The sequence below is a fragment of the Colias eurytheme genome, chromosome 17 (genome assembly GCF_061535395.1).
Source record: "Colias eurytheme isolate Ceu_HAF_F1 chromosome 17, ilColEury1 Martin Lab GWU primary, whole genome shotgun sequence".
Classification (NCBI taxonomy): Eukaryota; Metazoa; Arthropoda; class Insecta; order Lepidoptera; family Pieridae; genus Colias; species Colias eurytheme.
The window spans coordinates 7,583,444-7,595,267 of record NC_142996.1 but is presented as its reverse complement, the minus strand read 5'-3'; the positions used below and the strand labels follow the sequence as shown (position 1 = coordinate 7,595,267).

General features: G+C 33.7%; 1 long non-coding RNA gene across 1 annotated transcript; it reads right to left on the bottom strand.

The window, feature by feature from the left end:
* Window positions 1-8,422: 8,422 nt before the first annotated feature.
* Window positions 8,423-10,607, bottom strand: LOC149901324 (uncharacterized). The gene is made up of 3 exons (XR_016457696.1): window positions 10,516-10,607; window positions 9,555-9,779; window positions 8,423-8,621 (listed from the first exon to the last, which is right to left on the bottom strand). It is a non-coding gene; the product is annotated as an uncharacterized LOC149901324 (long non-coding RNA).
* Between the last annotated feature and the right edge of the window lie 1,217 nt (window positions 10,608-11,824).

Here is an 11,824-nt window from a genome sequence, read left to right as displayed (position 1 = left end):
ACCTGCCAAGTAAACAAACATGTGGGATCCTTTCACTAAAGTCGATGCCCGTCATAACAAAGATACTGTAGGTTTACAATGCAGGGAGGGAGGTAATGCTTTGTGTATAAGGAATTGTAATTTTGTCCTCTCGAAATCTCGATGGTTGATAATGAACCAAAGAAGCTTTAAAATATTTTAGGCAAGCTTTTCCATTTGCCTTCAGTACTTATAAAAAAAGAAACAAGGAAATTACCTACGTATTGGGTACATTTTTTATCAAACAACCTTTACCTACATAATATCATCAACATACATATTGTGTATTCATAGATTTTCATACAAAAAATGTTCTACATTTGTAACTAATAACATTCATTGTTCTAGTACCCGCTGTACCAGTATTATTCTTGTTTTGTATCCTGTACGCAAGGTCGTGTTCGTTATCAAGTTAAGTTAAAGTTGTATTATACATATTTCATTATAGCAATATGATTATTAATTATGGAGTTTCAAAACAGAGATACATCAAAATGTTACGTAATATTATACTTGTAATACTTCACAATTTTGCAAATAATAAGTACTTAGTTATCACAATTACATAGGGTCGAGGTATAAGGTACGAATTTAATATTTAGGAAGTCACTACCTATGGATATAGACTGGAAGATTAATTTCATCTAGTGTACATCAAAGACCTATAAAAGTAAAAGTACCTACTTCTCCTTGGTCACATGTTCTTGAGAAACTATGATTTTCGTTTTCTTAGCTTCTCTTACAGTATAAAGCATCACAACAGTGGAAATAATAAACATCCCCACTTTCATTTCAATTTTGAATTGAATCTCAGTAGATTGAATTAGTTTTGTATCTCATTTATGATGGTAATCTTTCTAGACCACACCCGAATATGTATGTATTTTATGAAAAAAATTAGAATTACAGAATTAGTGAGTGGTCTATCAGCATAGACAGTCGTAGAAGACTCCTTTACTATACAGGCGACGTTGCAGTTGGTTTGAAGTTCTATTACTCCTGGGATACTGACTTGAAGATTTTAAATCCTCACATTCAATTCTAGAAGACAATATCAAATTAAATCCATAAAAACAATCATCATATGAACTGCGAAGAAATAAGTGCAGTTATCAGATACCTAGGTCTCTCAATTTTTGTATTACACTGCAGACGAAGTTTGTTTAAAACGCCGGGATGGAAAGCAATGTAAATAAATCACGTTTAAAACCGTCTCCAATTTGTAAAATAGTCCTCACTATGAAAAGGTGCTTTCTAGTAGTAACAAACAGTAATAAGAATACTAGAGCTAAGACTAGAGCACCTTACCCATGGGACTGCATGAAAAATAACATTTTTATTGTACCCTACCTACTACCTATATATTATTTAAACACATATCGTCGGTTAAATAGAAAAATGACCTTATTCAAAAAGTACAAATTTTACAGTACAACCGTTTGAATTTTTTAGTTTCATTAAAATTCGTTTTTCTATAAAAGTGTTATATTTACATAGAAGTGTCATATATCATTTAGAAGGTATTTACGAGGGGTTTTAGGTGGTGTGTGTGTTAATTATTTATTTTAGAAATAGAATCATTTCTAGCAAGAAGTGTCTTTTTTCTACATAAAAAAAAAATATGACAAGCACGGATTTTCTAAAAAAAGATGAGAGTCGTATTTGGTTTTTAACGGCTCTTTATCTTCTGCATTATTATAAGCTGCGCAATCCTCACATTGATCCTTTTTTGGAGACCAAAATGAAATATTGAACTCTTTGGTAAATATATTGTAATATATTTGATAATCAGCATGAGGAACATTTTCTGTACGACATTTTGTAACTGTACAATAGAGAGACCTCCTTCAATGTATTCCCGGCTCGTACTAGCTCGACAGTAATGACTTTCAATTCTAGGTATAGAATTGATATGTTCTTTAATCCCATCAATAATTGCAGTGTCAAGCTTATTGTGTTTACCATGCTTGCCTCTTTTGTCATCTTTCAGAAAACCCCCAACTACAGAGTTTTGCATTGAAATTACTGTTCTAATCGGTCTGTCTGATATACCCAGAGTATTTTTAAAAAAGTCTTACAAACTCGAATTAAATCTCTGTCAACTTCAAAATTAAATGCATGATTATAATCTTTTCTTGTACTTCCTTCGCGAATATATCTGTACTTCGGTTTAATTGCAGTTACATGTTTATTGATAAATTGACGTTGCTTATCTAAATCTCCCAGTTTTCAAAAATTCATAAAAATAAGTTGCCTCTTCTCCTCACTAATCTTGTTATAACATTTCAGTTTACATTTTTCAGTACATGTTGGTTTCATTTGTCTTTCTGGCATTGGTTTTTGTGACTTCGATATCGATATATACGCTTTTCCACAATTTCTTAATAGCTTAGCTTTATTTTTTCTCCATTCTTCAGGAACAGCTTTTCTTTTTCTGCCCTTCTTCGCTTTATCATTTCCATCCTGAACTGTATTATCATTAATTGTAGCGGTTTCATCCTCCGAAGATGATGACAATGCAAGATCTTCGCGTAGTACAAAATCCGGGTCATTATCTGTATCGTCAGGCGAGAAGTCATTTTGACTATCAGGTATGGAGTTGGAACAACTATCGTCATCATCAGAGGATATATCCGATTCCGATATTATTATATTGCTTGAAATCTTGGAATGGAGAACGTCAGTACTTTCTTCTGATACTGAATCACTTACGGGAGTTCGCACAATAATCCTACTAGGCCCAGGTTGATCAATCGGCAGGTATGGAGTAATTTGTGAATCCGAAAAAGAATTTTTGCTAATAAGATTCGACGTCTGAACATTGTTATTCAAATTATTCAATGGAGTGCGTATGGAATTAAAATCAGTTTGCAGTGGCTCTACGTTAATAATCTCGCAAAATTTGGATGTGGATACTATGTTTGATGGTTCTATATTCTCTGTAGCTGAGATATAGCCCTGGACAACTACTTCAGATACGTTAGTTATCTGTTCTTCATTCTTCTCAAGATTATTTTCAGAAAGTCCCTTGGACATAATCATTTTTATCATTTTTTCACCACGCTTCATCCTAAAACAAAGAATTAAACTCCTTATAGTCTCGGAATAAAATGGCTGTGGCATACGAGACAGACAGACAATCATGACGAATCTTTATGGGTTTCGTTTTTTGCCATTCGGCTACGGAACCCTAAAAAGTATAATAAATATAAAAATGAAATAAAAATTATAAAATAATAGAATCAACAAATCCTAATCCTTACTAATATTATAAATGTGAAATTAACTCTGTCTGTCTGTCTGTCTGTCGGTCTTTTCTTCACGCCTAAACTACTGAACCGATTTGTGTGAAATTTGGTACAGACATAGTTTGGAACTTGAGAAAGTACATAGGATAGTTTTTATTAAAAAAAAAATTATTCCGGACATATAGCGCCCTCTATTGGTCAAAACAAAATACTGCCGAAAGTAACTTTTCCCCGCGAACGAAGTCGCGGGCAAAAGCTAGTAGTATAATAATTATTAACTTGTACTTTTAACGCTAAGATCTCATAAAATGCGTTTAATTTTACAAGATACACGACATTTCTTTACAAAATCCATACAAAAAGTATTTTTCATAAACAAACACAGTCATATTAAAAATTATGACATTTTTCTGATAAACTTCATGCAACTAAATGTGCAAAAACTATATAGAAAAATGTAATTTGTCCAAATATGTCATGTTTCACTAACTCCATTTCACAAAACGTAGTCACATTTTTAAAAATGACCTTTTTCTATTTAAGATATTGTCATAGTTGGAGTTCAATTTCAAAGTAACAAGGTAATTTCTCAAAGAAATACATTTTTCTATAATATTTCTTACCTTTTATAGTCTTATCCAAACACAATTTTTTAAGAAATGTCACTTTTCTTCAAAAACGCACGTGTGTTCAGTGTCGTGGCCGGTGGCAAATGAAAGAGGGACATTTTTCTACAATCATAATGGCGGATGACCACAGAGAATCGAAATGACACTTGCGACATCTAGTGAACTTAGCGTGAACTTTTTAAAGTGTCGTTTTTACATATAAAAGAATCATATAAGTAGACTCGTTTTAGGTGATAATCTTATTTTCCAAAAAATTTGAAAAATGTCATTTTTCCATTTAATCGACGATATGTAACATTCATGAGCCGTACTTTATACATCTAGTGACCTGTCCTCGTTTCATTAATGTTTAATGTTCCACAGAATTGATCGATAAACGTAATCTTTCTGCGACAAAAATTATGTAAGAGAAATACCTGTATTTCTCTGGACAGGTCACTAGTTGATCTATAAAGTACGGCTCATGAATGTTACTGAGGTTGCAGATAAATCATGATATTCTTCTCTTACAAAAAATAGAGGTAAGTATGACAAAATCTAGATGCAAAAATGTTTGTCAAGTTATCACTGTCCAAATAAATAGTACCCATGTAGGTGATGAATATGAGGTAAGCAGAATTAGCAAGAGTACAATTTTGTACCCTTCAATAATTAATTATCATACGTGTGAATTATAAATACGTGGAAAAAAATACAAAATAAATCAGGAACGAATCCAATCATATACCTGTATGTTACGGAATGAACCATCTGAACTTGTTCAAGAAATACAGATGTTGTTAATTATTCGCAACGTAGACGATGACGACATACAATTGTGATTTTCCTTGAGGCTTTCATATGAATCATAAATAATAACTTTATCCATAGGTAAAGGCTGTTATTACGCTTCTTTCATCATAACCTACTCAAGACTAGTAGGCATTCGCAATGATTTGTGATAGCAACGTTTTTAACCTATTAAGACAATAATTTATTTACCTGTATAAATGTGTGTGATAAATTAAACCTGGCACTATAATTGTTCTACTTAAGTACTAGTTCTGTGCTTAAAGAAAAAATTTACGCACAACTCAATATTTATAAGAGTAGGTACGTATTCATTGACATCATTGAAATACATAATAGGTGAGTGGATATAATTTAAAATGTATTATTTTCGTGTTGAAATAATTTAAAGATAAATAGATAATTATTCAGTAAGTAAACATCGTTACATATTTCTGTATGATGACAACTTTCAACTGTTGTAGGTAGTAAAAGCAAAAATTGTTTTGGCGCCCAATCATTGATGATAATATGATCGGTAATGAGCGTTGGGTAAATTTTAAAACAGGCACTAGGTACGATTTTATCAGATATATGTAGAACTAGCTTCCGCTCGCGACTCCGTCCGCGCCGAACAATTAAGAAAAAATATTATTTTTTTTTTCTATGTATTTTCCCGGGATAAAAAGTATCCTATTTTATGCCCAGGATAATAAGGTATAATTGTACCAAGTTTCATCGAAATCGAACCGTTAGTTTTCACATACAGACAGACAGACAGACAGACAGATAGACAGACAAAAAATTTTTTAATCACATATTTGGGTTTGGTATCGATCCAGTAACACCCCCTGCTATTTATTTTTTCAATATTTTCAATGTACAGAATTGACCCTTCTACAGATTTATTATATATATGTATAGAATAGATAGATTTCATATGTAGAATTTCATATAACTTAATATAAGTACCTATTATAGTTTAAAACGAGCACAGCGGAATATGCCCGGGCGTATTGCGACGGCCGGGGCCGTTTCTTCGCCCGCGAAGAAAACACGCAGCGGGCCCGACGCGTATCAAAGCGGCTTCGCTCGTGTTACATATTTACGTTTTCTCTACATAAGAACCATCCCCGTACTTCAAGGAATACAGGGTGTCCCAAAAAGTAGTGATGAACGGAAGCTGGGAGGTAGAGGACCTAGAGGGCTATCCGAATCACCCCCATGTTATGCGATTTTTCGTATTTTCGGAGTTATGACGTTTTTTTCAATTTTTCACCTATCGCCGAGTACGATGATTTTTTCACTCATGGTGACGTCAATTGTTGCGCTAGATGCTTGATTTTTTTTTTATTGCTAAGCTGAAAGATAGGCGAATTCAGTATGGTAACATTTACTATCGTTAGATCTTCGAATGGAATAAAAAAAAGAATCTTAGCTACGCACAACTGTAAGCCAAATGTCACTTAATGAAAATCTGTGCCTGTCGCGAGCGCAGTCGCGAGTGACAGGCACAGATTTTCACACAGAGATGTTCACACAGAGATTTTCACACAGAGATTTTCACACAGAGATTTTCACACAGAGATTTTCACACAGAGATTTTCACACAGAGATTTTCACACAGAGATTTTCACACAGAGATTTTCACACAGAGATTTTCACACAGAGATTTTCACACAGATATTTTCACACAGAGATTTTCACAGAGATTTTCACACAGATTTTCACAGAGAGATTTCCACACAGATTTTCACAGAGATTTTCACACAGATTTTCACATAGATATTTTCACAGAGATTTTCACACAGATTTTCACAAAGAGATTTTCACTCAGAGATTTTCACACAGATTTTTACACAGAGATTTACACACATAGATTTTCACAGAGATTTTCACACGAAGATTGTCACACGGACATTTTCACACGGATATTTTCACACGGAGATTTTCACATAGAGATTTTCACAAGGAGATTTTCACACGGAGATTTTCAGGCAGGTTTGCTAAGCTGAAAGATAGGCCAATTCAGTATGGTAATATTTACTATCGTTAGATCTTCGAATGGAATAAAAAAAGAATTAAATGCCAAGAAAGATAAACTTACCCAATGGTGAACATCACCACTTCAAGGACCCGTAAAAAAATAAAATCACATAAAAAAAGTTTTCCGTTTGGCTTTTAAAAACTTGCTCTATTTAGAAGGTAGCTACCCCGCTGTTGCTCAGTGCAAGTGCGACATCATCGTAAAAAGTTGTCTTTTAAATGTCTGAATGCCCTTTTATCATTTTTAATGGTTTCTTTTGCTACTATGAATTTCCGGGTTATTTCGTCCAAATTGTGGCAGTCTCTCGTCTTTGTAGTATCCCCACGGAAAAAAATCAATAGGGTTTATGTCCGGGGACCGTGCAGGTCAGGCTAAAAGGCAAAGATACCCTGAAAGATAGATTGGTCGTTGCAGCCTGCGCATGCGCTGGTGACGCCTGCCTTAAAGCCTGGCCTCCACGGTCCCTCGACCTAAATGTTTCAATGGGGATACTAAAAGACCTCGGCTTCTTGAGAAAATACCACAATTTGAACGAAATAACCCGAAAATTCATAGTAGCAGAAGAAACCATTAAAAATCTTTTTACGGTGATGTCGCACTTGCACTGAGCAACAGCGGGGTCATTTTAAAAATTTCTGGTAATAATTAAACACATTGTTATTGGTTTTAATTTGTTTTTATTGATCATCATGTTAATTCAATTTTTGCACTTACCACATTTAGATTTAAATTTTTCGATTGAAGCCTTCTGAATAATAAAATGAAATTTTCAGGGTAGCTACCTGATAGATAGAGCAAGTTTTTAAAAGCGAAACGGAAAACTTTTTTTATGTGATTTTATTTTTTTACGGGCCCTTGAAGTGGTGAACATACTGGGTAATTTTATCTTTCTTGGCATTTAATTCTTTTTTTTTATTCCATTCGAAGATCTAACGATAGTAAATGTTACCGTACTGAATTGGCCTATCTTTCAGCTTAGCAAACAAAAAAAAATCAAGCATCTAGATTTTCACACAGAGATTTTCAAACTTGACGTCACCCTGAGTGAAAATATCATCGTACTCGACGATAGGTGAAAAATTGAAAAAAAAGTCATAACTCCGAAAATACGAAAAATCGCATAACATTCATGGGGGTGATTCGGATAGCCTCTTTAGGTCCTCTACCTCCCAGCTTCCGTTCATCACTACTTTTTGGGACACCCTGTATAATAAAAAAATAATTATCGAAATCGGTCCACCCGTTCACTCGTGATGCCGTGACAACGCGGCACTTCTAGGTATTTACTTTGAAAACGTAAAAAAGTTGTTGTAACATAACTACTGAAGATGGACATATGGTATCGCGGACTTTCTTAGAGATATTGATCCATTCTAATTCTATAATACCGTATAACATTTTTTTGTTCTGTCTTCAATAGATTCCGCAGCGCACGCGATGGCAGAATTTTTATTAAGGAATTTTTTACACCTTGGTTTACATTATTGCATTTTTGGTCTCTCTCAAGGATCTCTATTTTTTTTTGAAAATGCAATATAGCCTATAATGTTACTCAGTGAAGATGCAGCGTGAAAGAATTTTTCAAATCGGTCCAGTAGTTTATGCGTAAAAACCATACATACATAATTACAAACCTTTCCTCTTTATAATATTAGTATAGATAAATATAAACACACTATAAATACAACCAAAACTCACAAATACAACAACTAACCTCCATATACCCCGTATCACATGCATTATGAACTACGGAATAATAAACAACGTGCGTCGCTTCGCCCGCGAACAAAACACGCGGCGATTTATTTCGCGACGCTTTACAAAGCGGCGCGGGCGAGGTGTTCGCGAAACGAAGCGTCGGCGAAGCGGTTGTTGCTTGTGATACCCCCACGGGTTGATTGACACATCGATCTGGGAATTAATAATTTCGTTATGTTCGATATGGATGATTAATCAATGTTTTTCATACAAGTAATATTACTTATCGATTCTTATTTATGAAGGCACAAATCTGTTCTTAAAAATTAGTTATCATCCACATTTAAAGTATGAGTAATAATTGATATCTACAGGGATAATATAAAACATATTATCCTAAAAATATCTGATTTTACTAAGATAACCTTATCATTCCGACTAGTTTGGGTACGTAGTAATCATGTATTAAAAATATCCTTGTTTTAATTTTCAACCTGAAAATAGAAAATAGAAATTATGTTCATTTAAGTAATTGGTGAACAAATATTTTTACATATCATATTTAAATTTCCCTACTGAATTCTACTTTTTCTATACTTAACAGTGCATATTATATTAAAAAAATTGATACTCATATTTCAGTAAACAAATATTCATTTGTATATCTTCTAATTCGGCTCGAAGGACCATTTTGCTTCGTTTTTTTATACTTGTCACAACTTCTTCGTATCTTTTAAAACCGGAATTTAATACAGTTTATTAAGTTTACAAAGCTTACTACCAAACTGAACTCTTACTTTTCATATTTGAACGAATTTCAAGTTCGTAATGGAGTTACTTAATCTATACATATAATAAATCTGTAGAAGGGTCAATTCTGTACATTGAAAATATTGAAAAAAATAAATAGTATACTGGATCGATACCAAACCCAAATATCTGATAAAAAAAATTTTTGTCTGTCTGTCTGTCTGTATGTGAAGGCATCACGTGAAAACTAACTGTTCGATTTCGATGAAACTTGGTATAATTATACTTTTTATCCCGGAAAAATACGTAGAAAAAAAAAAATCTTAATTTTTCCGCGCGGACGGAATCGCGGGCGGTAGCTAGTAGAAATTAAAAGAGCACAACAAAACATCTTACCATTTTCATAACACCATATTTTCTCCAGAAAGTCAAGGATGTGCTCCATCGCTAGCTTTATATATTGTAGTCATTCAATAATCTTCTTATTGTATTTATATTATCTTATTGTATCCATAGAACCAGCCTTAATCTGGCCACCAAGAATGTGAAAAGTTGAAAATTATTTTATCAGGCACCATAGTTTAAATTGCTGGCAATCTTGACTTGGCTAACTTTTTATGTCTGCAATAAATAAAACTTATGAAGAGGATTGATATGACGCCTGAGCATGCTCCGGCCGCGCGTGCTCAGGTGTCTCCACTTGCACACTCCACGGCTTGGCCAAATGAGCCGCTCATTCGCCTGAGCATGCTCAAGTGAGCAAGCCTGAGCATACTCATTTCCTCCTTGAACATGCAGCATTCAACTGAAATTAACTTACTGCCACATAAAGCCTAAACCTGTTGGACCCATGATTCTTATCTTCTTTGGCCTAAATACTGAAGTTATAATGCCTTTTCCTCTGATTCTAAAACTTGCTTTCACAAGGTTTTAGCTCTGAATAGTCTTTTTCTTCTTTCATAAGTGCCAACTCACAGCAGTGGTAAGCTCATATCTAAAGCACATATATTGTTATCAACACTACCTACATTAAACATAAAGAGGAATAAATATATACTCAATAACTTGATGAATAAATTGTTACACCAGCAAATACATTATTAGTGTTACATATTTTCAGATAATTGTTACTTGGTGGATAGATATGGAATGGTGTCACCACATGCTATCATAAAAAAATTGTATTTCGCGAAAATAAGACATACAGTATCAATAAGTAATTAAGTAGGTATTATTTATTAACAAAAGCATGTAGCAATGGTAGCAACCAAATTCAAATGTGCTCGGCCCTTTATTATACTAACGGTATGAAAACAAAACATTATAAATAAAAGGCGTGTCAAAAATAAAGGCTTACCCTCCCGCCGCTTCGACTACTGCATTACCAAAAGTTGGCAGTTTTCATCATGAAAGTTGGCAGAAAAATTCTTACAATGTGCGGCCGACATTGAGATAATATTAATAATGGAGCAGACACCACGAACAAAATCTGTGCGCCAAGATGGCGGCGCGGGGCGCGCGAATGACGGCTAGACAGTCATAGATTATGCGATGTCACTGACTCACTGCTATAGAGGCGACACTTTGTTTCTTTCTGTTTATTTTATTGGGTGCCACTCCTTACATGCACGTTGACTTGAAATTTTCTTTGTACTTACTTAATATTTATTTTAGATATAAACTGACTTTACTACGCGGGGCTAACAATATCTGGCATATAATATAGGATGAGGAGGTTCAATATGGGCTATGGGAAGTTTCATTCCTTACAAATTGAGCCTTTTTTAGAAAAAAAATAAAAGCCGTGTAAAAATTGTGTTTATTTATATTTAGTTCATCATCCTCAGAACATGTTCCCGGCTCAGAAATTGCTTGTATTGTTCCAGTACTATTGTAGCACACCTTCGGCTAAAATAAATATAATAATAATAATGTTAGTGATGGCTAAAATAATATTTTATTTGTTACAAATCCGTAAAATTTTATTATTATTACTAACATCAATACAAGGAACAGCAGACTTCTTTAGAATACGCCTTCCCGCTTTTGTGGTATATTTATCCTCATCGCGAAAATGCAATGAACAGACGCTAGTTCTATCGGATGGTAACCAGGTTTCTTCACTGCGGTTGTTTTGGACAAATTTTACCCATTTTTCCCTTTCTTCACGACCCAGACATGGAAACCTTGAATAGAAAAAATATTAATCTCTGAACTAGCGGTCCGCCCCGGCTTCGCCCGTGGTACATATTTCGCAATAAAAAGTAGCCTATGTTTTTTCTCAGGGTCTAAAGATTGTCTGTGCCAAATTTCATCAAAATCAGTCCAATAGTTTATGAGCCTATTTATTACAATCAAACAAACAAACAAAGTTTTCCTCTTTATAATATTAGTGCAGATAAATAAATAATAATTCAATTATACGTTCAAGTCAGTAGCTTATACAATATCAATTAAAATTGATTAAAATCAATTAACAAAAAAAAATTGGTGATTAAGTAATTGATTTTCATATTTCATGATTTCACCTTTTTTCAATTAACAACCAGTCTATGCTTTTCTAAATATGTAAAATTATTATTTTATACTATAAAAATATACGCCAGCAAATATTACTAACAACACTTATTTCATGCCCAATGTCATATCTTAAATTTTTAATCTAT